The sequence below is a fragment of the Pelophylax lessonae genome (genome assembly GCF_965119305.1).
Source record: "Pelophylax lessonae genome assembly, chromosome: 4".
Lineage (NCBI taxonomy): Eukaryota > Metazoa > Chordata > Amphibia > Anura > Ranidae > Pelophylax > Pelophylax lessonae.
The window spans coordinates 159643944-159671068 of NC_138771.1; the positions used below are offsets into that span (position 1 = coordinate 159643944).

The 27125-nt window shown below is 43.8% G+C and overlaps 1 pseudogene across 1 annotated transcript in view; it reads right to left on the reverse strand.

The window, feature by feature from the left end:
* LOC309552572 (piggyBac transposable element-derived protein 4-like) overlaps positions 1-14174 on the reverse strand; it is a 36239-nt pseudogene extending 22065 nt beyond the window's left edge. Inside the window, exons 1-2 of the transcript in view lie at positions 13026-14174; positions 8171-8279 (exon numbers count right to left, since the gene is read on the reverse strand). The product of the transcript in view is annotated as a piggyBac transposable element-derived protein 4-like (transcript). The remainder of the gene's footprint in view (positions 1-8170; positions 8280-13025) is intronic.
* Positions 14175-27125: the final 12951 nt, after the last annotated feature.

The following is a 27125-nucleotide window of genomic DNA, read 5'->3' on the forward strand; positions in this document are numbered from 1 at the left end:
CTATTGCACGAAAAGACGTACAGGTACGTCGTTTCACACAATAGAGCCGACCTGCCACAGTATAAGAGCGGTAGGTGGTCAGCAAGTGGTTCCTTGTAGCCGAGGAAGTTGCCATCTTTGTCTCTTTTTGAGCTGCAGTTGTCATGGTGCTATACATCAGCTATGTTACCAGCCCATTGATGGCTTGACAGTATGGTTGAGAATTCCTGCACCTGTGACAGTTGTCATTAACAGCATACCTTGGATGTAACTGTTTTGGAAAACAGTTAAAACTGCAGATTTGATTCCCCTTTATTGTTATAGGGCACATTTATAAATATTTAGCTTGCCTAAATCTCTGGTATATGAGGGTCCTTTGGCACCTCTGTGCCCAAAGCCTCATAACTGTATATCTGCAGTGTGAAATCCAAGGCACTTATTCCTCTGACTGCTAATCTTAGGAGATTTGGAGTGACATTTTGTAATATGTGCTGCTTACTGTTTTTCTTACTGGAAGCTCTGATATGGGGAAGAAAACCCCTGCCTCTACAGTTTATAACAAGCAAGGTGAGTTAGTAATGAGGAAATGATTAGCAGTAGGAAAAGCAGGGGCAAAGCTGGTGACTTATCTTTTTTTGGGCACAGCTTCCAGAGTTCAGTTCCTATGAAAAGGTAAACTAACACACAGCACCTCCCTGGGGCCTACTCCACTTACATCAATAGATGATTAGCTTTCACTGCCCAAGCAGGTGGTGCAGGGGTCTGGGGAATTGAAAGCTGCAGTCTTTTCACCATATTTCCTTATTGATGCAAGGATGGATCCTTGTAACTCTGACCAATCAGAATTGCTCTTATCCATCCCAGCATCCCTACAGAAAGAAGGAGAAGAAAATTGCCACTGCACTGGCTGCATGGGCAGTGAAAGCTAAACATCTGAATGTGTGCAAGGTGCAGCATGGTGTGGCGGGCAGTAAACACACAGAGTCCAAGTTAGGCAATAGCAATATATTGTTGAAAGGTCCAACACAATACAACTAGACCCGATGGGTAGGAACAGCCCCCCCGGAGCCACTTACGAACTGTAACAATGGTCAGTAGATTTGCTAATACGGGGAGCAGTGTGTGGCCTGGCCAGTCCACACCCAAGGAGGAGGCTTCCTGAAAAGAGGTAGATGTAGTCCCTGCACTGTCCCTACTCCTATGGAACCTTTCCCTACCTCTAAGCACTTTTCCGGTCAGACAGTGAACCTGTTCCTACACTAGCTATTCACATAAAGCCATGGAGCCGCCGTCTTAAATAGACTGTGCCTAACCCAATATGGCCACTGAAGTCACATGGATTGCTGTCTCCTTGTGATCACAGGAGTTCATAGAGGAATTAAGTTACCCACAACTTACTTCTCCTTCTGCATCGCCCACCTGCAGTGGGGGAGGGGGAGGACAGACTGCATCTGCCTACATGCGGAGGTAAATGCAGTGAGGACTGGAGAAGACGGGGGTGGGGGGGGGGGGTGGTGATGAGTAGTGATGGGCCGAATGACCCCCTTTTCATTTCGCACCAGAACTATCAAACATTGCGAACGTTCAGGACCGAATAACGAACACCATTGAAGTCTATGGGAACTGGAAAAATCAAGAGTGCTTAATTTGAAGGCTTATGTAGCACCCTACAAGGTAGGTGCTAGACAAAGTATAGCGGGCCTTGACTGCCTAACAGCAGGGCCATGATTTTCAGCTGGGCTGTCATGTCTCCCAGGTGTTACTATTGAGGCTGGGGAGTCTCCCCACTGGCTCCATGAGAAGGGTTCCCATTGGGCAGTGGAGGAACCCCAATCAGTGGCACATTCAGGCCTGTATCTACCCCAGAAAGGCAGATTCTGCCGCACAGGATTCTGAGAGTGGGTATAAGTCTGAGGGGAATGCATGACGCAGCGTCTTTGGTGGGAAGCAAAGTCCCAGGAGGGAGGGTACGGCTGTCTCTCCTCCTGTCAGAAGGATCGGGTGTCTCGGGTGGCTGCCTGAGAGTCCAGAGAAAGAGCTGAGCTGAGCTGTAGAGAGGATCCGATGTGCCGAGGACCAGTGGAGATAGAGGGGTTCAGTTCCAGGAAAGCATGCCAAGTTCATGAGTACTGGAAATTGCCCCTGAGGGTCTGCCTAGTGTAGAGGGGACCACTCCGGTGACTGTCCCAGGGATCCAGGAGCCAGCTAGTGTCAAAGGGGTTGCCTAGTGAGAGGACCCTGAAGTGTAGAGGGGGCGCCAGTGGTTGGGCCCTGAAGAGTTAAGTGTACAGTGTTAAGGGTTGCAGCAGCACAAGCAGTTACAAGGAGCTACCTGAGTCAGTGAAGGGCTAGAGTGAGCCAATGCCATACGCAGGACTTTTGAGCTAGACAGAGTGCCAAGAATCAAGAGTTACTACAGTCCTGGATCTTCTGAGTTAACCAAGGAGTTAAAGTCGAAGCTTCAGCACAGTTCAGTGAAACAATATTTTCAAGCGCCAGGAAGCGTTGGTCGGCATTCAGCTGGCGTCAGGACAGCGCTAACAGGCATTTTCCTACAAAGTTCCCCAGTTAAACCTAGTTGAGTCAGAGGAGTATCCGAATCATTCCCTTCTCCCACCCCCATCATGAAATAAATAAAACAAACTGAAGATGCCGGAATGGTCATTGTCTCAGCTCTCACACTTGGGTTTTCAACTTAAATGTGTTGGAAGTGTTACCGGTAACAATGGCAGACCCACATCAGGCCCAATGCCTGGAAATCCTGCTACAGTTATATGCAAGTAATTGGGCATACAATGGTTATGGGAGTTCGGATACTGTCCTGGGGGACATGTATCAATAAACAAAAGTTTGTAAAAAACATCTAATTTATAAATGAGCAGTGATTTACTGATGCTTAAAGTTAAAGCATAAAAATGAGAAATAACAATAAAAATGAAAAATTCCCTTTAATATAGTACCTGGGGGGGTCCTCTTAGTCTGCTTGTAAAGTGGCACATCTGTATTGCGTATAGAAGCTGCTGCAGCTTTCTTTATTTTGTAAATAACGGTCTGTATGATGAGGCCACAATGCACTGGGAACAAGATTAGAGATTTTTAAAATAAATTCTGGTGTCTCTCCTGCAGACTTTCAATTGAAGTAACAAGTGCGGAAAAATTAATCTTTGGGTGTCGGAGGTGCCTTCCCACTGTTACCCTATAGAGGTACTCTAGATGAAAGTAAGAATTTTCTTGTCAAAAAATGAATATAATATGCTCCTGTCAAAGGGTGCGGAAAAATTGGCCTTTGGGTGTTAATTGTTCCCAGTGTGCTGAACAAAATGAACTGCAAGTTAGTCTCTGCTTAGGTGACGGAGGATGAAGAGGATGAGAATGGTTTAGTAAGCCAGTCCACCACCTCCTATGCATGCTGTGACTGGATAGCACTGGCAACATCACTAAAAATAGGAAATGATGCCCTTCCTGAGGACTGACCATGTCCACCTTTGCCTTTGGACACATACGCTGCTGACCCCCTCACAGTACCATGGTAAAATCTGCCTCTCCTTGTTGGCCTCCCAGGCATAATGGAGTGGGGGTGCTTATTAACAATATGAAATAAAGATGTAAAAAAAAGTGTGCATTGATGTATTTTAATTAATGGAAAGTGGTGTTTGGTGCACTACACAGACATACTCCACCGACACACTACAATAAACTGCAGAAAAACTGTTCTGGTGCACTGCAATATACTGCGTTAAACTTGCAGTAATGCACAGAAATGTACTGCGTTAAACGTGCAGTAACACACTGAACTATACTGCAGTAAACCTGCCCTGACAAAATAAACTGACACTAATGTAAAAATTAATGGTCACTACACTCGCACAGACTGAACTTTCACTAGATTCACACTAAACTGATATTCTACACTGACGATAGAATCAGAATAGCACACTATAGCACAGTAACTCTCTAGTAGCACTGAACAGAGCCCTGTTCTATCTCTCTCCATGCCGATATCACACTGCAAATGGCCACTATTGAAATAATACTTATATAGTGTAGGGTGTAACTAACAGCAATGAACCATGATTGGATAGAGTCATTATGACAGCGCCCAATCATGGCTCTGACAGTGCAATTTGCCCTGACTGGGCAAAGCTTTCATTCCTTCAGCCAATCAGGGCTTCCAATGCCCTGTGCGGCGGCACAGTGCATTGTGGTTGTTCGGCCGACCAAACAAACACAATTCGGGTGTTCATTAATGGGCGAACAGCCAATTTTTGGCCTGAACTCATGCTTGGGCCGAACCGATCGTTATAATGGTTTAGGGTGTTAGTTCATCTTTTCATTTTTTATGTGAAAAGGTAAATTTACGCTTTAAATCAGCCTTTTTTTACCCTTTTACCCCAGAGAAACCCTTATTATTTTTAGGTCTTAGGTAACCCCTGGTAAAACCAATTTATTGGTGGTCAGTGGGAAAAATGAAGCTTACATTATTAACTAATGGGAAGAAAGTCCCCCCTTAGAGTGGTGGGCAGAATGCCCCTCTTATAGACGGCTTTAAAGATTATTTGTTTCATGCAGCTAGCTCTGCCAAGTGTCGTTGATCTTGGGACTATGTATGCACCATAGAACGGGAAGTCAAATATTTAAAGCCCATGGAACTTCTAGCAACCTCTGGAGGAATTTTACTGGCAGAAGTGAGAAGAAAAACAGGCGCCACTGTAACAAGCCAAAGGTTTTTTATTGCACAAAATTACATGGTAACTTACACAGTAGTAAGCTCCAGTCCATGTAGCAGCATCCCCAGCCGCACGATCCGGCCGTCCACCGGCCCGGAAGTGACGTCACAGGAAGCTGGTCCGAGGAGCTGGTTACACCGGAAGCCGCAATGGAACGCAGGCTACCGGAAATGATGCAACGCGTTTCGGAGCATGCGCACTCGGCTCCTTCCTCAAGCGTGAGCGGCCGCCACCTGAAGTCAGGTTTAAGTAAGGCAGCCTACAATCGGTTGTCATGGAAATCAAGACAAAGCGGCGCGATACTCTACGGGACCAGCTATGAGGCCAGCCTGGCCGGAGAGTACACACAGCGCTCTAGATAATACAATGGGCTGTTGGAACTGGGGCTTCTTTTGTATGCAAACAGCAATTATTAAAAGACAGTAACACACTTCAAAGATATTATAATAACATGTATAAAAATAAACGTCATCCAAGGCAGATGCGTTTTGACATATCTGTATCAAGGAAATTTTATCTATACAAAGAAAAAAGTTGAAAAAGAAAAAAATATATAATAATAAAAAAGAAAGAAAAAGCTACCTTATTACAATAAACAATAACTGGTACCATGGGCTCATGAACAAATTCATAGAATTTATAAGATCTATACCATGCGCTCACAATAACAATTCATTTTCCCATGGTCCGTAGGGAATGGACACACATCTTAAGGGGGACTTATTATATAATTATGAGCATAAAAATCGCATAGAGGTGTGCAAGGTGCCTATGAAGAAACACCTACACTCAATATTTTTATATATTTAAAAGAATAAAAAGCTATAAAAACTTATTCAATATTAAAAAAAATATATATATATATATATATATATATGTGCTCGTGTAGTATGTAAAGAAAGGGTAACAGGGATAAAAGAAGGGAAGGGGACAAGAATGGGGATATTTAGAAATGCACTGACTCATAGGATGGTATTGATATCTAACTCCTCATTCAGTCCCCCGGGCGCGAGGACATTCAGGGCGTATATCCAGTAGGTTTCCCTACTACACAGACGCCTGAACCTCTCGGCCTCAGAGGGACCTTTTGGAATAGCCTCAATCACCCAGACGTATAATCCCTCGGTGGACTTGCCATGGTGATGGAGGAAATGTCTGGGGACGCTATGATGGTCTTTGCCATCCTGAATATAGCGTCGATGCTGACCAAAACGTGCTCTAAGAGTCTGTATGGTCCTGCCAACATAGTGCAGGCCACACGGACATACCAAGCAGTATACCACAAATTCCGAGGAACAGGTATGGAATTCTTTAATCCCATACCTGTTCGCCCCAACCACGAACTCCTTCTGTCCATGCTTCACATATTGACATGTCAAGCATTGTGAGAGGGGGAAGCATATTTTTTGGATTTTAACTTGCTAGGTGCAATTTTTGTTTTTATATTAGGGGCCTTTCTATATGAGAAGCGGGGTTTGTCAGGAAGTACTGCTTTTAAGTGAGGGTCTTGGAGCAGGAGTGGCCAATGTTCGGACTATGAGGCACAGGGTACAGCCCTCAAAACTAAGTTCCTTGAAAAGGGGTACCCAGACACTAACCTTACCCCCTTAAGGGGTACCCCCTCTCTAACCTTCTTCAACGTCACTGGTATGTACCAGTGCCGTAAACTACAATGCTTGACATGTCAATATGTGAAGCATGGACAGAAGGAGTTCGTGGTTGGGGGGAACAGGTATGGGATTAATGAATTCCATACCTGTTCCTCGGAATTTGTGGTGTACTGCTTGGTATGTCCGTGTGGCCTGCACTATGTTGGCAGGACCATACGGACTCTTAGAGCACGTTTTGGTCAGCATCGGCACTATATTCAGGATGGCAAAGACCATCGTAGCGTCCCCAGACATTTCCTCCATCACCATGGCAAGTCCACCGAGGGATTATACGTCTGGGTGATTGAGGCTATTCCAAAAGGTCCCTCTGAGGCCGAGAGGTTCAGGCGTCTGTGTAGTAGGGAAACCTACTGGATATACGCCCTGAATGTCCTCGCGCCCGGGGGACTGAATGAGGAGTTAGATATCAATACCATCCTATGATATATATATTTTTTAATATTGAATAAGTTTTTATAGCTTTTTATTCTTTTAAATATATAAAAATATTGAGTGTAGGTGTTTCTTCATAGGCACCTTGCACACCTCTATGCGATTTTTATGCTCATAATTATATAATAAGTCCCCCTTAAGATGTGTGTCAATTCCCTACGGACCATGGGAAAATGAATTGTTATTGTGAGCGCATGGTATAGATCTTATAAATTCTATGAATTTATTCATGAGCCCATGGTACCAGTTATTGTTTATTGTAATAAGGTAGCTTTTTCTTTTTCTTTTTTATTATTATATATTTTTTTCTTTTTCAACTTTTTTCTTTGTATAGATAAAATTTCCTTGATACAGATATGTCAAAATGCATCTGCCTTGGATGACGTTTATTTTTATACATGTTATTATAATATCTTTGAAGTGTGTTACTGTCTTTTAATAATTGCTGTTTGCATACAAAAGAAGCCCCAGTTCCAACAGCCCATTGTATTATCTAGAGAGCTGTGTGTACTCTCCAGCCAGGCTGGCCTCGTAGCTGGTCCCGCAGAGTATCGCGCCGCTTTGTCTTGATTTCCATGACAACCGATTGTTGGCTGCCTTACTTAAACCTGACTTCAGGTGGCGGCCGCTCACGCTTGAGGAAGGAGCCGAGTGCGCATGCTCCGAAACGCGCTGCGTCATTTCTGGTAGCCTGCGTTCCATTGCGGCTTCCGGTGTAACCAGCTCCTCGGACCAGCTTCCTGTGACGTCACTTCCGGGCCAGTGGACGGCCGGATCGTGCGGCTGGGGATGCTGCTACATGGACTGGAGCTTACTACTGTGTAAGTTACTATGTAATTTTGTGCAATAAAAAACCTTTGGCTTGTTACAGTGGCGCCTGTTTTTCTTCTCACTTCTGCCAGCGGAATTTTCGGAGTTTTTCCTGCCAGTGCTGCCTTGTACCCAGCCATCCTGGACAGTGCACACCAAGAATTTGGAGACATCCCCTGCGCCCCCCCTTACTGCGGTGGATCCCCCCCCTCCTCTTGTTTGGTCAGAAGCGCCCAACATCCATTTTCTCTGGAGGAATTTAGGGTGCCACAGAACCCAGGCTGAAAACGGCTTCTTTAACTTGCTAAACAAATTATAAAATACAAAATACTGCCAAATATTATATCATAATAAAAGGCAACATAAAACAAGAATACATTTGTTTTTGGAGACTATATTCACATATTTGAAGAGTTATAAACAGTAAATATACTCATTAAAAGGAATATATATTACAAGTCAAATCACACTAGGTGAGCATTTGATAAGTATTGACTTTTACAAGGGAGTACATAGTTCAATGAAGTTGAGATTCACTGACCTAGATTTTACCTTTCACTGCAGGCTGCTCTCTTCTGTATAGAAAGTCATAAAAGGGCAGAGGCGAAGAAGAAACTGACTTTATTTCAACTGGTAATTTATGTTCAGTATGTTTCCCAACCTATGTGCAGGAATAAGTGATATTTAAGCATTTGATCATAAAAGTCCATTAACACTTAAACGTTTTGAAATTACAGCATTTAACTTCACGTTGGAGATATGTTTTCATATGCATTTCATGTATGTATATAGTGTGTTGTTGAAATAATGACCTTAACCTCCCTGGCGGTATGATTATTTCGGATTTTAGGTGCTGAAAGCGGTACCATTATTTTGCTAGTAATTCTTAAGGGTGAGCAGTCCAAACCAACTATTTATATATGATTTTTTTTTTACTGTGCGTTCTTCTTTATAACATCCCGGGTATGATAAAGTTTGAAACATGAAATCCTAAATTATAATATAATAAATAACTATAAAATAATAACAAATAATAATATAATAATAATAATACTTTTTATTCAATAAATTATAGTAAATAACTTACGGTAATCAAAAACACTGACATTTTTTTGGGTCAAGACAAGGATGCAATATTAGTAGTCATATTGCTTCATTAAACGTCCCGGGTATGGAAAATTTTAAAACAGGGTACAGCAGAAAGTCCACCGTCACAGTCAGGACTATAGTACCACGCTTCTTTTCGGATTTTCCTTCCAGTGTCGTCACGTTTGGAACAGCAAACCACACATATCCTTGTGGGTGCAGGCTTCTTTTCCATTGGTGGAATGTGGTCCATAAAATGACGACCGGTCAGGCGTTCGGGGTTCACAACACCAGCAGCACGGCGTCAGGATCTACTTACAGCCGTTGGTGTTTGGTGCCTGAGAAATATCAGTTTGGCAATTTTCCAAACAAAGTCCGCATGAACCACAGGCCTGTCACTCTTTTTTAGGAGAATAAATGCGTTCCACAAACACTGTTCAAGAAGATGCCTGAATATTTTTTTATGATATTTTTTTTGTTGTTTCCGCATTGCTGGATAAAAAGTCATGGCCTGGTCTGTTCTGTCCACACCTCCCATTATGTTGTTGTAATCCATCCCCAGTTGTGGTTTCATAACATCTTTTCCACCTTTTTTGTGTAAAATGAGAATAGAGGTGTTGTAAATGGCACACATCTTTTTTGTTGCGCCATCTCAGTGCCAACATTTTTCCTTTCTGCCAGGCAACTATTTCTCAGGGCTTGAGCTTTTTGTTGGCAAAGGTTGGGGGGTATGTCACACCCGTTAGCTCTAACCAGGCCCGGACTGGGACAAAAAATAGGCCCGGGCATTTTGGACTGAGCAGCCCGCGAGGGGGGGGGGGGCATTCGTCGGGATGGTTGATGAGAGGATTTATTGTTCCAGGATGTGTGGATTCGATTACGGTACCTTTTTTAGTTTAATCTTCAATTTAGATCAGAGCTGCCATATGATGCTGTTTTTTTTGTCTTACTTTAAATCCTGTTTTGATGGTTGAGTCCTAAAAATATTATGAAGCAGCACAAGATGAGGGTTACTCTATTCAAGGGGTAGACAACCTTTTTGGATACAGTGTGCCGAAAAATGTTTTCAAAGAAATTGGGAGTGCCAGATACATAAAAAACAACTGTCAGCTTCATATAAAGGAACTGCTGTAAACCGCTTGAATAATAGTAAGAAATCAAGTGAGTTTTGCACCTTCACAAATCAGATCACCCCAATTCCTGCACCATCACACCTCAGATCAGTCCCAATTCCTGCACCTTCACACATCAGATCACCCCAATTCCTGCACCTTCACACATCAGATCACCCCAATTCCTGCACCTTCACACCTCAGATCACCCCAATTCCTGCACCTTCACACCTCAGATCACCCCAATTCCTGCACCTTCACACCTTAGATCAGCCCCTGGTAGGTTGGCACTGGCAGCAACAATTTTATTCAAATCAAATTTCTTCTGCAAATACTAGACTAGTACTATGCCTGGCTGCCAGTGCCAGGCCAGCCTATTTGCAAAATAAATCCTGATTTGAATTAGGCTGGCACTGGCAGCAATAATTTATTTGCAGAAGAAATCCTGATTTCTTTGAATAAAATTGTTGCTGCCAGTGCCAGCCCAGCCTATCTGCAAAAGAAATCCCTAAGTAGAAGTCACTCCTCTCTCCAGTCCTCCACTTACCTTGGGTGTGCTGTGCGGTGTGGCTGCAGAGTGTTCCCGCTGGACATAGTACAGGAGATGGTCAGAGACTGCAAACATGATACAAGAGATGGTCAGAGACTACGGACCTGATACAAGAGATGGTCAGAGACTACAGACATGATACAGAAGATAGTCAGAGACTGAGGACATGATACAGGAGATGGTCAGAGACTGAGGACATGATACAGGAGATGGTCAGAGACTGAGGACATAATACAGGAGATGGTCAGAGACTGAGGACATGATACAGGAGATGGTCAGAGACCGAGGACATGATACAGGAGATGGTCAGAGACTGCGGACATGATACAGGAGATGGTCAGAGACTGAGGACATGATACAGGAGAAGGTCAGAGACTGCAGACATGATATAAGAGATGGTCAGAGACTGCAGACATGATACAAGAGATGGTCAGAGACTGCGGACATGATACAGGAGATGGTCAGAGACTGAGGACATGATACAGGAGAAGGTCAGAGACTGCAGACATGATACAAGAGATGGTCAGAGATTGCAGACATGATACAAGAGATGGTCAGAGACTGCAGACATGATACAAGAGATGGTAAGAGACAGCAGACATGATACAAGAGATGGTCAGAGACTGCAGACATGATACAAGAGATGGTCAGAGACTGTAGACATGATACAGGAGATGGCCAGAGACTGCAGACATGATACAGGAGAGACTGCAGATGTGATACAAGAGAAGGTCAGAGACTGAGGATATGATAGAAGATAGAAGGACACTAGGGGGGCCAGAGAGCACAGGGAAAGCAGATAGCACTGGAGGAGCTGAAGGGCAAGGGGGGGGGGGACTGGAGAGAATTAAGGGGGGAGGGGGTTTGGAAAGCATTGCAGGGGGGTTCGAAGGTGCAGGGTGTGGATAGCACTGGGGGCGGGCGGGCAGAGAAAACCAGGGGGATGGAGAGCATGGGGGGGACTGGAGAGCACTGGGGGGGGGCTGGAAATCACTTAGGGGGGAGCCAGGGGGCACAGGGGGGTGGAGAGCACTGGGGGAGCCAGAGAGCATAGGGGAGAGGAAAAGCACTGTGGGGACTTGAAGAGAACGGGGGGGCTAAGGAGCACAGGGGGGGCTAATGAGCACTGGGGGGTTAAGAGCACTGGGGGGCTAAGAGCACTGGGGGAGGGTTAAGAGCACTGGGGGAGGGGGGCTAAAGGCAAAAGGGGTTCCAACATGCTACTAGCCAGGTGTACCTAATAAAGGGGCTGGTGAGTGTATATGCATGCATGTGCAAACAGACCAAGTAGCACCCCTCAATTCACCCCTTGATCTCACACACCTCGGAGTGCCACCAGATGGAACAAAAGGTAGGAATACCCCATGACACCCAGGGGTGGATCCGAGACGGTGCCAGGCCAAATGCAGAGAGATGTATGCAGCTAAATGGCTGTGTGAAGGAGGCCTATGGCTTCATTTAGATGTGTGGTTGAGCACATCACTTATAGATATGAACGAGACTGCCAGCAGGGGGAACACCTGTACATCCCTATGTGGATACAAATGGCTCTCTACGTGGCATGGATTAAGAACGTCGCCTTACATCCCGTGATGTATCCCTGCAATGATGCAGGCTTACACTAGAAACTATCCAACATGTTTTTAGCCAATGGGGACCTGTCACAAATGCTTTGTGAACATGTGCAATGCAGCGTACATGTTCAGCAAAACTGGGGTGAGATGTCGTCAAAATCACCTCAAGCCAATCGCCCCTGAAGAGCGATCTGAACGTGAATTGCTCATCAGAGGAGCGGTGGATTTACACACAGGTCTGAACCTGGCCACATTTTGATCTGTCCAATATAAAGAATGTCCCAACATTATAGTATGAGGTCCTGTCTATCCTTCCAATTGCAATGACAGTCAGACTGAGATTGTAGGCTGCGGGCAGCAATGTGTATAATGGATATGACATGGTACATGACTGGTCGGCCAGATGCGCTGATGACAGATGGGAAAGGTCGGTGCTCTCACACACACTATGTAGGTCATGTCCAGGGCTCAGGTGATCGCATACAGTCAGTGCTCCAGAATGACAGGCAGATGGCTCATCCAGGAGCGGGGCCCGCTGGGAATTGTAGTTCGAATCCCTGCATGGCTCATAGAGCGGCGCTGTGTGCAGACTACATTTCCCAGCACGCAGTGCGGCCCGGCCAGCCCGGGATGAATGGAAGTAGTGTGATCAGTGCGCCCTCCTCCCCCGGCCGTGCATAGCAATCAGTCCCGGTGACCGGCCGGAGCTCCGCACATGACCGCACATCGCCGGGGCCCTCCCCCCACCCGAGTGACACATCGTCATATCGAGCAGGACACCGGCGCGGCGGGAGGAAACACACTTACATACTTCAGGCAGGAACATACTTCTCTTGACTTAAGTTCCGGCTCCGCGGCCAATCAGCCTTTTGCTCAGGGGGGTGTGACTCACACCCCCCCTGAGCAGAAGGCTGATTGGCAGCGGAGCCGGTGCAGCTGGCAAGTACAGCGGCCGCGGCCACTGCAGTGAGGGAAATGAACGTCTGACTTCTACTGTGAGGAGTCGGACTGAGTGAGAGCCGATGCCGCGGCCCACCGGGAATATGCCCGGTGTGCCCGATGGTCAGTCCGGCCCTGGCTCTAACGGTCCCATACGCATCCATCTTGTTGTGAAGAAGGAACCCATACAGTTCTGGGGACGTATAAAATTTGTCTGTGGTGACACAGTACCCCTGATTCAGCAATGGCTCAATCAGCGTAAGAACTGAAGTGATTGCCATTCCATAGCTGCTGAATCCTTCATTGAATTTGGTTCCTTTCCCGGTGTATAGGACCGAATTCCAAATGTATCCAGAGTTGGATTCACATAGCATAAATGACTTTATGCCAAAGCGTGCTCTCTTGGACGCAATATACTGTATCCAGCTGAGTCTTCCTTTGTAGGCCATTAGACTTTCGTCTATACAAATGTCTCTTTCTGGCACATAGGACTGCTGGAAATTTTTCAAAATGATTTGATAAACGTCCCAAATCTTTTTGAGTTTTGGAGCTGGATGAGAAGTCTCGTCAAATTCGTCATTATTTGTAAAGTGCAAATAATTCACAATGAGCGAAAATTTGTATTCCGACATAACTGTGCAAAAAAAAAGGAGTGGCCAGTAATTTGTTGGTGGTCCAATACCACTTCTGCAGGGGTTTCCCCACCACTCCCTGTAGAATAATTAGGCCCAGAAACTTCCAGATGTCCGCTTTGGTCACGGGTTCCCACATCCTGCTCCTTGAAAATCACTGATGCGCTGCAGCTTGTTGCTCCTGGTACCGATTAGTTTCCACAACAATCTTTTCAATAACCTCATCGGTCAAAAAGAGTTGCAGGTATGCCAAGGGGTTGTCATCCTCAACATCCACTTTTATACCAGGTGCTCCAGTAAACGGGAACCTTGGGGGCGCTACGTGCTCCGTACCGCAGTCGATCGAGCACCAAGTCCGCACATCGCTGGGCACAGTCGCAGGATCATCGCTGAAATCACTTTCTGCGTCCGATGACAAACTTCCCCACTAATCGCTATCACTTCATTCTGCAAGCGATTCTGTATCACTGTCACTGTTCTCCAGCAGGTCATATACCGCTTTAGAGGTAATGGCGTGCTTTTCTGATGCCATGGTCGCTCTGCAGTATCCAGACACAAGGTACAGGAAAAATGCAGGAAGGGCAACGGAGAAAGCACTGGGGGGCAATCTAAGGTAAATTTATTTTATTTTAGTAATGTAATCCAATAGGATTACAGTGTATCAGTGTGTTCGTGCTTTTAACTTTTTGAATTTGCCGCCGGTTCCACCCCCCTGCGAACGTCACAGGAGACAGAGCATTGGGAGGAAGATCCGCTGCCACACACTGCCTGGATACATCGCTGGATCCCAGTGACAAGGTAAGTAACCCCTCTTTCAGGATCCAGCGATGCTTCTGGCGGTACCCCGAGTGTGGCTCAGGGTTACCACTTTTGACACTGAAATTTAACCCTGAGCCACACTCAGCAATACCACCTGGAAGGTTAAGGTCCTTTTCACACATTCCGACGGCGGACTCCGTTTATCTCAGCAGGGAATCGATCCGCCGATCCCCCACTAAACAGGCGGATGACAGCTGTGTCTCCGCGCTGTGTGCGGAGACAGGGCTGTCAGGTCCCTGCTGTTCTCTATGGGGGAATTGGATGGGAACGGACCGTCTGTCCGTTCTCATCTGATCCCATCCGATCCACTGGACGGATGGAAAATAGGGTTTCCATCCGTCCAGATTTGACGGATCAGATGTCAGCAGACATGTCTCCGCTGACATCCGATGCCCCATAGAGATGTATGGGGCACCCGTTCAGAGCCGCCTGAAAAACAGACGGTCCGCCTGTGTGAAAGGGGCCTTAGGGTTGATTTGATGAGCATGCAGTACAAAGAGACATCAGAAACGTCGCTGTCTTCACTTTCTGTACCTGATGACAAATTTTCCCACGAATCGCTATCGCTCAGTTCTTCAAGTAACTCAGTTTCACTGTCGCTGTTTTCCAGTTCGTCTAAAAGTGCTTTTGCTCAAAAAGAATGCTTTTTGGATGCCATGGTCGTTCTCAATTTTCCAGGCACAAAGAACTGGAAAAGCAAAGGCAGGGCACTGGAAAAGTCACCACCAGGTGCAATCCTGTGCTGAAATGGCATGGTACAGTGTGATCTGTTAGGATCACAGCTTAGTATCATATCATTTGTGTTTTTACACTTTTGAATTTGCCGCCGATTTCACCCCCCTGCGTCGCAATGCTCGCAGGAGGGAACGTGCCGGCAATCGGCCATGCACAGAGCGGGGAGAGACTGTCAGGATGCCGGGGAGGACAGCGGGGAGGAGGGCAGGGGAGCGGAGGGAAGGTGAGTAACATTTCCGGGTAATCCCGAGTGTGGCTTGGGGTTACCGTTTTTGGTACTGAAAGCTAACCCAGAGTTACACTTGGGAATACCGCCAGGGAGGTTAAGGAGAGGTGGGCTCCCTCCAGGCTCACCTGCTCTCTGCTTATCCATTATAATGCATGTACTTCCACCATGGAGGCTCTCGAAATTTAAAGTTGGGACCACAAATACTGGGGTGCCGTGATGGATTGCGTATGTATTTTGGGACACAAATGGCAAAAAAATAAATAAATAGATTAATAACAGGGGTTTTAACCCTCCCTTACTCTAATCGTAATAAAAAAAAAGTTTTGCCTTTAGTTCTATTTTAACCACTTCCTGCCCGCTCCCCGTCAAATGATGGTGGAGCAGTGCGGCTATTGTTCTGGGAGGCCGTCATATGTCGGCGCACCAGAACAGCTTCTCTCTAGCGAGTGCGGGGGGCACGCAGTGCGGCGACCGTGGCTGCGCAGTGTTGCTAAGACATGGCGCAACCCCAAACTTGATAAAGAGCCAATGACTTCGCTCTTTACCCATGTGATTGGCTATGTCCAATCACAGCCGGTCACATGTAAATGAGGAAGTGCCGTTTACCGGCTCTCCTTGCCTCACACTGTCAGAGTATGTGGTGAGGAGAGCCAATCAGCGGCTCCTCCTCAAAAGGGAACCTAGAAAAGGTAATCAGGGCACTGATCATCAATGCCCTGATTACAGAAATTAATAGAAAAACTCAAAAACAGTGCCCACCATCAGTGCCCACCATCAGTGCCCACAGTGCCCACAATCAGTGCCCATAGTGTTTCCAGTCAGTGCCTGCTCATCTGTGCTGCCCATCAGTGTCCATCAGTGCCGCCCGTCAGTGCTCGTCAGTGCCGCCTGTCAGGGCCCATCAGTGCCGCCCGTCAGTGCCCATCAGTGCTGCCCATCGGTGCCCATCAGTGCTGCCCGTAAGTGCTGCCTATCAGTGCCCATCAGTACCACCTCTCAGTGCCCATCCGTGCTGCCTTTCAGTGCCCATCAGTGCCACCTATCAGTGCTCATCAGTGCTGCCTATCAGTGCTCATCAGTGCCACCTATCAGTGTTCATCAGTGCAGCATATTAGTACCTCCTCATCAGTGTCACCTCATCAGTGCCCATAAGTGCCACCTCATCAGTGCAGCCTATCAGTGCACATCAGTGCCGCCTCATCAGTGCACATCAGTGAAGGAGAAAAATGACTTATTTTTAAAATTTACTCACAGAAAATAGGAACTTTTTTTTTTTCAAAATTTTCTGTCTTTTTTTTTTGGACGAAATTAAAAACCCAGCGGTGATAAAATACCACCAAAAGAAAGCTCTATTTGTGTGAAAAAAATGATCAACATTTCTTATGGGTAAAGTGTAGCTTGACCGCGCAATTGTCAATCAAAGTGTGACAGTGCTGAAAGCTGAAAATTGGCCTGGGCAGGAAGAGGGTGAAAGTGCACTGTATTGAAGTAGTTAAAGAAAGCCTGGAGCTCAGCCTTAAAAGGTTTGTAAAGTCAGAAGGTTTTTTTTATGTTAATGCATTCTCTGCCTTAAGATAAAAAACCTTCTGTGTTCAGCAGCCCCCTCAGCCCCCCAATACTTACCTGAGCCTCCTCTCTATCCAGCCATGCCCACGAGTCCCTCAGCCATCCGGAACTCTCTCTCCTGATTGTTTGAGACACAGCAGTGGCCCCATTGGCTCCTGGTGCTGTCAATCCAACTCAGCCAATCAGGAGAGAGACTGCAGCTCCATGTCTGAATGGATACACAAAGCTGCAGCTCAACTTGGGTGCCCCAATAGTAAGCTGCTTGCTGTGGGGGCACTCAACAGGAGGGAGAGGCTAGGAGCTCCAGCCAGGAACCCAAGAAGTGGAGGATTCGGGCTGCTCTGTGCAAAACCAACAGCACAGAGAATGTAAGTATAACATGTTTGTTATTTTGCTAGAACAAAAATGAGACTTTGTAATCACTTTAACCACTTTAGCCCCGGAGGATTTGGCTGCTCATTGACCAGGCCCTATTTTGCGATTCTGCACTGCGTGACTTTAATGGACAATTGCGCGGTGGTGCGACACTGTACCCAAATGAAAGAGTGACAATTTTGAAAAAACAATATTTTTCACATTTTTTTTACATGAAATTCTCCAAAAAATGTAAAATCCAAATGTTTTAACATTTTAGGCCAATTTGTTTTCTGCTACATATTTTTGGTAAAAAAAATGCAATAAGCGTATTTTAATTGGTTTGTGCAAAAGTTTACTAACTACGGGAAAGATTGTTTATTGTTTTTTTTTAACTAGTAATGGCGGTGATCTTTGTTTTTTTTTGCGGGACTGCGACATTTCGGCGGACAGATTGGACCCCTGACTGACATTTTTGACACTTTTGGGGGTACCAGTGACATTACTACAGTAATCAGTGCTATAAATATGCACTTTTACTGTAAAAATTATACTGGCAGGGAAGGGGTTAACTTTACTGGTGATCAAGGGGTTAAGTGTGTCCCTAGGGGCGTGATTCTAACTGTCAGGGGGCGTGGCTAGTGAAGTAACCACAGAGACATGAGATCCTATATAGCAGGACCACATCGCCTCTGTGATCACTTCAGGGAGAATGACAGACTGCTGTGTTTACATCAGCTGTCTGTCCTTCTCCCTCTGCTGCGGGAGATCGCGAGTGGCCGGCGGCCATCGGAGCCGCCGGGCACATGCGTTGGCTCCCCAGGGAATGAGCGGGGGCGAAGGCACACCGCCAGCGGCACGCTCTCGCCTACGAGATTGTAGGGGGCGAGAGGGAATGAGCGAGGGTGGAGGCGCACCGCCGGCGGCGTGCTCTCGCCCCCTACAATCTCGTGGGTGAGCGACGTAGGGCTATGTTGCTTTGCCTGTAGAGTGCCGCAGTAAATGTACGGTGGGCAGGGCGAAAGTGGTTAAAGGAAGGTATATGATATAGAAAAATAGTCGCAGAGCATCCAACTACATTTGTCTTCCTCAGTGTTACTGTCCATATGCTTAGCTCTCACTTGCCTCTGCAGTGTATTATACTGCAGTAATTTAAAATGACTGATAATCTGCTTATGTTTCCTAAATCTGATGCTTCAAATGAATATACTGAAAATCACATCTGGGGAAAAAAACTTCCCCAACTAAAATCTCCAGAAACTATGGATGAAAAAATGATAAAAAAATGATAAAAGAAAAGGTCTGTGCAACTGCATTATGCTGGCATCGAGGTGTTTGCTAAATTACCTTCAGCATTGCCTGCTGAACACACTGATAATTACAGCAATTACCTGTCTGCCTTAACAGAATGCTTTAGCCCCAAACAAAATATTATGTACAAGAGGCAGCAGTATAAAAATTGCTTAAAATGACTACCTCATAGATGCACGTGCACATCACTTATGTTTATGAGAATAGGAATGCATTCATTTTATTTTATTTAATTAATACTGAACAGTACAGAAGTAAGCAGCTGCGTCCTGCAGCATTTTCTTTCACTGGAACACAAGTGCCTTTTATAGATACATTCTGGCTAGTTATGGGTTTCAGCAATGTAACTACAAAATATTTGTTTCAATTCCCATTCACCTTTTCACTGTGCATAGAGCTCAAATGCCGTGCAAGCTGCAGAGGAAAGTGGAGGAAGAAGTAAAGGCAAAATACTAAGTTACATTTCTCATATGACTTCATCCCATCAGTATGTTCCTTCCTGCTCTGTGAAAGTAACACTCCCTGTCACACTTAACTCACATTTAGAGGGAAACGATAATAACTTTGGATCCATTTTATTTTAATATATAAGTTATTAAACTAACACATAATAATAAAAAATCTATTTTTTTATTTTTTCATATTTCTTCTTTTCGCAAAAAAAAAACAAAAACATTGATCAGGGTGCACAGATGGCAGAGCATTATATATATCTTTTTAAAGAGAAAGCATGACACTGTTCACCATTGGGTTACATTTAATAATGGCGTTGCATGTTAACCACCTCAATTGTACGTATATATACGGCCTCGTATTAAGGTGGTTATACTGGGAATGTTATTGCAGCTACAATCATGATCCTCATACTGTTGTTCTCAGAAGGCTTTCTTTGTTGTAAAAGTTGTTTCTCTTTGTTGTAAAAGAGATCTGAGCGGCTGAGAGGTGTGTGATGATATTCGTCGTCACTGGGAGTGAAAGACAGATACTTATTAGTTTGAATCGCTTCAAGTGGGACAGTAATATTTGTCAGCTGTTTGATTCTAAACATGTTTATTGAAAGAGCTAATCACATTGGCTTCTGTTCCATGTCCTTCAATGTCAGACAGGCTCTCCCTATTGTTTGTGTATTGAGATAATGTGTAATGTGTTAAGTCTGCCTGTCCCATTGTTAAATGTTAATGACCTTACATTGTTCTGTCCAGATGGCTAGATAATCAGTTCAGGTTAATTCTGTTTCTGTATACAATTTAATCTGCATATGATAATGTAATCAGACAGAGAGGAGGGATTGTTTACACTGGATGGGAGTGACTGAGTGTAAAACTCTGTTTTTATTGGATTGTAAATTTCATGTCCTGTTCCCCACAAGGTCCACCTGGGCTGTAACCTTGTGGGGGAAAACTGTATAAAAGAGCAGCTGTATCACTAAACCTAGAGTTCTACTTCACCCTCAATCTAGAGTCCTGTCTCTTATTAGGGAATCTGCTACAAGGGATTGCTATGCTCTTCATATTCCCTTGAATAATCACTAAGCTCTTGTAAGAGCTTGTTCCTGTTCCTGCTTCACGTCTGGGGAAAGAGAGGTTCCCTCACTGGAACCTGGAGCCTTGTCATAAGGTCCAGGGGGGTAGGAGACAGCGAGACCCCAACCAAGCTGCGGCGGTTTGTGGGGTCTGAGGTGGTTATAGTGTCGGGTGGAGTGCTTGGAGCCCTCGGGAAGCACTAGGAGCATCCGTCAATGGAGGTACCCAGTCGGGGTGCCAGTTGATCCGTTACATTGGCTATACAGGATCACTGCCTCCTTTGCCAGGCTCTCCCATCCCACGAGGAGGCTGTGACCAATCAGATTGCATATACTGTGAAGAGTGGAAGGAAGGGAAGTTCCTTTCCTCCTTCTGTGACATCAGAAACCGGAAGTGCTAAGTATTGTGTGGCATGTTTGGTATCTATTTACTTTGTGTATTATCATATTTAATATTTTTCCAAAAAAGTTGTGTATTATATGTGTTTGTGTTCAGAAAAACTTTTTCTCCAAAAAACTATAAAACACCCACAGTTTTATTCTCCAGGGCTTCTGCTTAAAAAATATATGTTTGGGGATTCTAATTCATTTTCTTTGCAAATGCTGCAGATATTTTTTATATGTATGACAGAAATGTCAGAATTGGCCAGGATTTGAAATGGTTAAAGTGTACCTAAAGGCAAAACTTTTATTTTCATTTTGGACAGAGTAAGGGAATTTTAAAACCCCCATCCATCAAACAGTCAGGACAAAGTCTGTCAGTCAGCAGCTCTCTGCTCTGCCCCCCAGTGGAGCGCTGGGCTGTGTAGGGGGCAGGAACAACTGATTCAGGCTCTCAGTGGCTCACTGGGAGGCTGAACCGGGTGCCAGTCCAGGCATGTGGGCAGATCCCGACTTCAATGTTGCTATCTTGCCTGAGCCTGGACCGGCTCTGTGCTTCAAGCCGCTATCTGCTGAAAACAGGTCACTGGAGTGCAGAATGAACTGCAGTCCTGTGATCCACATGCGAAGTTCAGCCAAACAAGCTGTGTAATTTGTATACCACTTAACTACTCATACACAGGTTTTTACCAACGCAAGAAAACCTTACTTTTTATTATAATAAAATTAATAATTTTTTTGTATGAAACATAAAGACATCAATAAAAATAACACATACTCCCAGATTTTGATATAAATTATCCTGATAACATTAAGGTTTAGTACACCTTATAATGTATGTACCCCCCCCCCCCCCATACCTTAATACCAATACCATAATACAAAGTATTTGCCAAAAATCAAGTCACAAGTCCAAATTTTGCCATATATCTTCTATTGGCAAGAGTTCCACACGTGAAACAGAGAGAGGAATGCCTGTTTCAGATTGTATAGAAGCAGTGTGAACAGCAAGCTTTTACAAAGCATTTACAGAGCTTTCAGCAAGCTTTGTTGATGTGTTTAAAGCGGCCTTCAGCTCCAGGGAGCATATTGCAATCCCTGCCTGCTGCATGTCTGCTGTTGCTCACAACAAAAGCAGGCAGACCCCAGTTATAAGACCCACCACAAGAAGGTAGGATCAAACCCTGGCAGCACATATCAGGGAGGACATAACCAAAACTATAAATTACATATCATAATAACCAATATATTATATTTGGATGTTTGGCTTAAGATAATTATCTGTGCCTGAGTGATCTTTGTTGGTCTTCGGTATTTATTCTTTGTCAGGTGACGATTTGGCACCAAACAATGTGGCATTTATTATAAAGGGGAGGGGAAAGTGCCCTCTTGTGGATTTCTTTGTGCAGCCTATATAGATGACGTTACATGTTTTCTCTGCTATTCCAATGCTTCTCGGAAGACATTCCGTTGGATGAAATACAAAGGGAAGAGTTGGTGAAGGTTTTGAAGAGTGGTTTAATTCAAGTTGGACTTTTATTCCATTTATCACAATTCATATGGGACTTTCTATTAATGTTTACACAACAGTTTATTTTGAGACTCGAATGCTATTCACTGTATTAAATATAAAAAAAAAAATAGCACAGATACTTTTTCACAAATATATTATACTACCTAAAAATACATACAAGACAATGCAATTCAATAAAAATAAGGCTGGGGATCTAGATACCAAGGAGATGGTAATGATGCCCAAGCCCAATGAATTTTGTAAATAATAAACTCAGTTCAAACAATAGGTTTGATGTTCCCAATAAAAACCCAAATATGAGTAGTCCTAGAACAGCCATATATTAAACAAAAAGGGCTTAATACTCAAAATGTTGTTTAAAGAGGAAGTAAACCCTCCTCGGGAAGTTGTACCTATAGGTAAGCCTATGATAAGGCTTACCTATAGGTACTGTAAATATCTCCTAAACTTGTACCGTTTAGGAGATATTTACCTTTAATGCAGCCAGTGACATCACTGGCGCATGTGCTCTGAAGGAACGGCTGATTGTGCCGTTCCTTCAGAACCCCGTGCCGTGACCGTCGGCTCCCGCGCGCGTGCGCGGGAGTGACATCACCGCAGCTCCGGCCAATCAGATGGCCGGATGCCGCGATCCTGGAAGGCAGGCGACTGAACATGTCGCTCGTCATACAGGTGAGTGAGCGGCACGGCGGTGGCTCGTTCTAAGGTATACTTAAGGTATATGCATACTAGCTCATTATGTCTTTCTCTTGCAGGTTGTAAAAAAAAAAAAATAATTTTATACGAGTTTACAACCTCTTTAAACAAGTTGGATCCATTGTATGTAAGCAATGGATCCACCTGGTCTTCATTCTCAAAACATACTTTTCAAAATCTCCACCTCTTGGGTCCTTATGGACATGGTTCAAGCCACAAAAGTAATCAACGTAGGATACTAGTTGTGCATCAATCCAACATGTCCCCCTAAGGGACTGTCAGGTAACCCACAGTCAGCATAGTACAGATGATCATGAATGTGCCGCCAAAAGGGATGTGTGATTTTGCATATATAATATGCACCGCATATGCATGTGATCAAATATACTACGCCAGTGGTAGAACTATGTAATGTTTGGGGGACAAAATACTACCATCCAGGAAAATGGTCCTCTTCCCTTCACGAATAAATAGGCAGTGGTCTCACATGTGAAGTTGATTGTGGTAGGCTGTGGCTCTCGGGGTATGACCCAGGAGGATCGAAGACCAGTGACTGGGCTTGAGTTGTCACATACATCAGTGGTAAGAAAATGTAAATATTATTTGTAGATCCTGTTAACCATTGGACTTCTGAAGAAATGGCATATCCAGCTGCGAAGCAAATAGAGATCGTCTGATGACACCTTTTCTCCCTCTGTTTCACCTTCAGTCTTCCTATAGAAGATTTGTGGACCAATTTGGGCTTGTAACTTGACTTATACTGACAAATATTTTGGTATTAGGGGGGGGGGGGGAGTTCAAAGTATATAAGGTGCACCACACCTTTATGTAATTAGGATTATTCATTTTAATGTTTACTCTTTTTCTAATTGATTTATATATAAATCAAATGTACATTTTATCTAATTACAATGTAATGTGTTTTCAATACTGTTAAAAACCCATGTTCAAATTGTACTGACCTCCACTCAAGTGCTCTATTTGCAAACAACCAGCTCAGGGTGCTGCATTTTGCACATCAGCTTTAAGGCACCTCATTTGAATACTCCTGCGGGGAGCTGTCTGTGTTTTGTTTTTCTCCCTGGTGTACCTTCAACCCTAGGGATGTCTTTCATTCAGTATTTGGGCATTGTTGGTTTTATTTTTATCCATTCTTTCTTTTTTTACACCACTACACCTGGACTTCTTCATGTTTCAATATCCACTTTTTTATATACTTTTTCATCAGCAGAGTATTATTTCCCACAATGTATAATGTTAAAATAAATGTATGTGTATGCATGTATGTATGTACATATATATGCGTATATGTGTGTGTATGTATGTATGTGTATATATGTATATCTGTATACATTTCCTTTCTCTTTTACTGATCTATTTTAATGACAGGTTATGTAATCAGTTTGATATCATTGAATGTGCGAGGGACTAATAACTTAAAGCATCAGTCTGTGTTTGACACTCTTATGTCTTTCAAACCCACTTTCATTTGTCTCCAGGAGACACATGCCAGTGCAGAGACCATAAAGTTTTTAGAACTGCGTTGTATTCAATCTGCCTATCACTCAGTTTTCTCCTCTCACGCGCAAGGTGTATAAACTGGGACGATATATCTTCCTATGATGTAAATTGTTTTATGTGCGCTGTGTCTTTGCAAATGTTTACATACCGCCTCCCTACTCTCCGGATGTGCTCTGGCAAATTTTTTTTTGAAAAACCTGTATTGGTTATGGGAGACTTTAATAATGTCTTTGATCTAGCCATAGATAAGCTCTCTTCTCCTAAAATCTCAGTTGGGGGTATATTAACCCCTTTTGGTAATCTTTGTAGGGAACTAGGCCTTTATGATCTTTAGCATATTGCACACCCCACTGAGCTTCAATATACTTGTCATTCTAAAACCCAAAATTCTCTTTCTCGTATAGACCTAACTTTGGGTTCTGCTGAAATCCTCCCTTACATTACTTCTACTAATATACAGGAGAGAGGAGTCTTTGATCATTCTCCACTATTGATATCTGTTACCATAAGCCGCTTGTTTGGTAGTGCTAGGTGGAGACTCAACCCTTTTTTGGCTTTCTCTGTTTCCTGCCCATAGGTCCATCCAGGATGCCCTTACTTATTTCTTAGATATTAATAAGGCACTGTCATTATTGGTGTGGGATGAATTGAAGGCATATCTCTGTGGTCTTCTTATTAAAGAGAATAATACTATTAACGCTGCAGGTAGATGTGAAGTTGATTGGGCAAATAGGGTGGTATTTGAGGTTGAAACCTCTTTTATTCAGGACTCCTCCTCCATTAATCATGCACATTGGTTGGATATGCAATCCAGATTGCAACAGTTGTTGTTAAAAAGGGCACATCAGAAGCAGTTTTTTCAAAAGCGACTGTCATGGGCAGAGGGAGAGCAAAGTGGTAAGTTACTAGCTAATATTGGCCGTTCCCAAACAGGTACTTCTTATGTAGGAGCTGTAAAGGCTGGTATGGGCCAAATTCACACTAGTACTACTGATCATTTGGAGATTTCAAAATCTTTTTATCAGCAGTTGTATTCCTCTAATGCTAATTTTACTGTTGTTGAATTGCATCAGTTTTTGAATCGTATTACTCTGTCAACCCTCTCTTTAAGAGATAAACATATGCTGGATGCTTCTCTGACATTAGAAGAACTTGAGGTTGCAATTGCGAGTCTCCCTAATGGTAAAGCACCAGGTCTGGACGGGCTACCTAATGAGATCTATAAACATTATGGCGAGATTATTCTGCCTGTCTTATTAAATACCTTTAAGGAAGCATTTTCCTCTGGTTCTCTTCCTCCTTCCATGACAGAAGCAACTATTGTGGTGATACCCAAAAAAACACAAAGATCCTTTATATCCAGTCTCTTAAAAACCAATATCACTGCTTAAAGCAGTGGTTCTCAACTCCTGTCCTCAGGACCCACTAACAGGTCAGATTTTAAGTATTACCTTGGGAAGATGCAGACTAGAATACTGCAATCACTGAGCAGCAAATTATATCACCTGTGATGTATTTCAGTTATCTTGCAAACCTGGACTGTTAGGGGGTCCTGAGGACTGGAGTTGAGAACCACTGGCTTAAAGTGATATAAAGATTTTTGCAAAATTACTCGCTAATAGATTAAACAAGGTCGTTTCTAAAATATTACACCCAGATCAAATGGGTTTATGCCTAATCTCTCCACTGCAATTACTATTAGGCGTACCTCCTTAAATATTCAGACTCCAATTGATGCATGTAATAATAGACCTCTTCTTTCACTTGATGCTGTCAAAGCATTTGACAGTATTGAGTGGGGTTATATGTGGGAAGTTTTAAAATAATTTGGGTTTGGAGATGAATTATTGTATACTTCTCCAAAGGCCTCGGTCCGGATCAATAGTGTGCAGTCTTCTCTTCGCTTTATCATTGAAGGAGACAGGGCTTCCCCCTGTCGCCACTTCTATTTCTGGTTGCAATAGAGCCAATGGTGACTTTGTTAAGACAGACTCCAAAAGTGCGTGGCTTTTTTAGGGAAATGCACGGGAAGATAGTAGCTCTTTATGTTGATGACATACTTCTTTTTCTCTCTGATACATATACATCCCTTTCATCTGCATTGTCTCTTGTTACAGAGTTTGGTACATTTTCAGGGTTTAGAATGAACTGGGACAAATCTGTACTGCTTCTACTTGAGCAACTCCCTGATTTATCTTTTCCTATTTTGTCCCAGTTTAAAATTGTTTCTCAGTTTAAATACCTAGGAGTGCATGTGGGTTACCAGCCGGATACAGGAATACATCCCCCTGAACTTAAATACATTACTTATTAGATTTCACTCCCAATGTTCTGTATGGTGTAATTTACCATTATCTGTAGCCGGCCGCACCAATCTCCTCAAGATGTTCTGGATGCCCCAACTGTTATACTTTTTACATAATTCACCCTGTTGGATCCCACTTAAGAGTTTTAGGAAGATTGATGCAGTGTTTAGAAATTTGATCCGACGAAAAAAAAAACAGCCCAGGATTAAATTCAAATTTTTGCAATATTCTAAAGACCATCAAGTTATCAGGTCCTAACCCATAGGTGTATTTACTTGCTCCTTAGCTTCAGCATATTGTGGAATGGGGGAGGCATGGACCTCAGGTCTTTCTTAAACATGCTTTCTTTTTTACTTAAAGGTAAAAATCCATTACAGATGATAGTCACTCCCTTTGTTCTTAAAATTATATCTGCACATCCTACATTAAATCTGATGCATAAGGTGTGGCAAACAGTTAAAACTCTTTTGGAAATCGTTGGATACACCAGATATACTTCACTTTGGTCCAATGAAACAATGACAGAACTTTTTCGGTTGGAAAGCTTTTTAAGGTGGGAGAGAGCAGAAATCACAACTCTGTCTCAGCTTTATTTTGATGGAACCCTAAAATCTTTTTAACAATTGCATTCAGAGTTTAA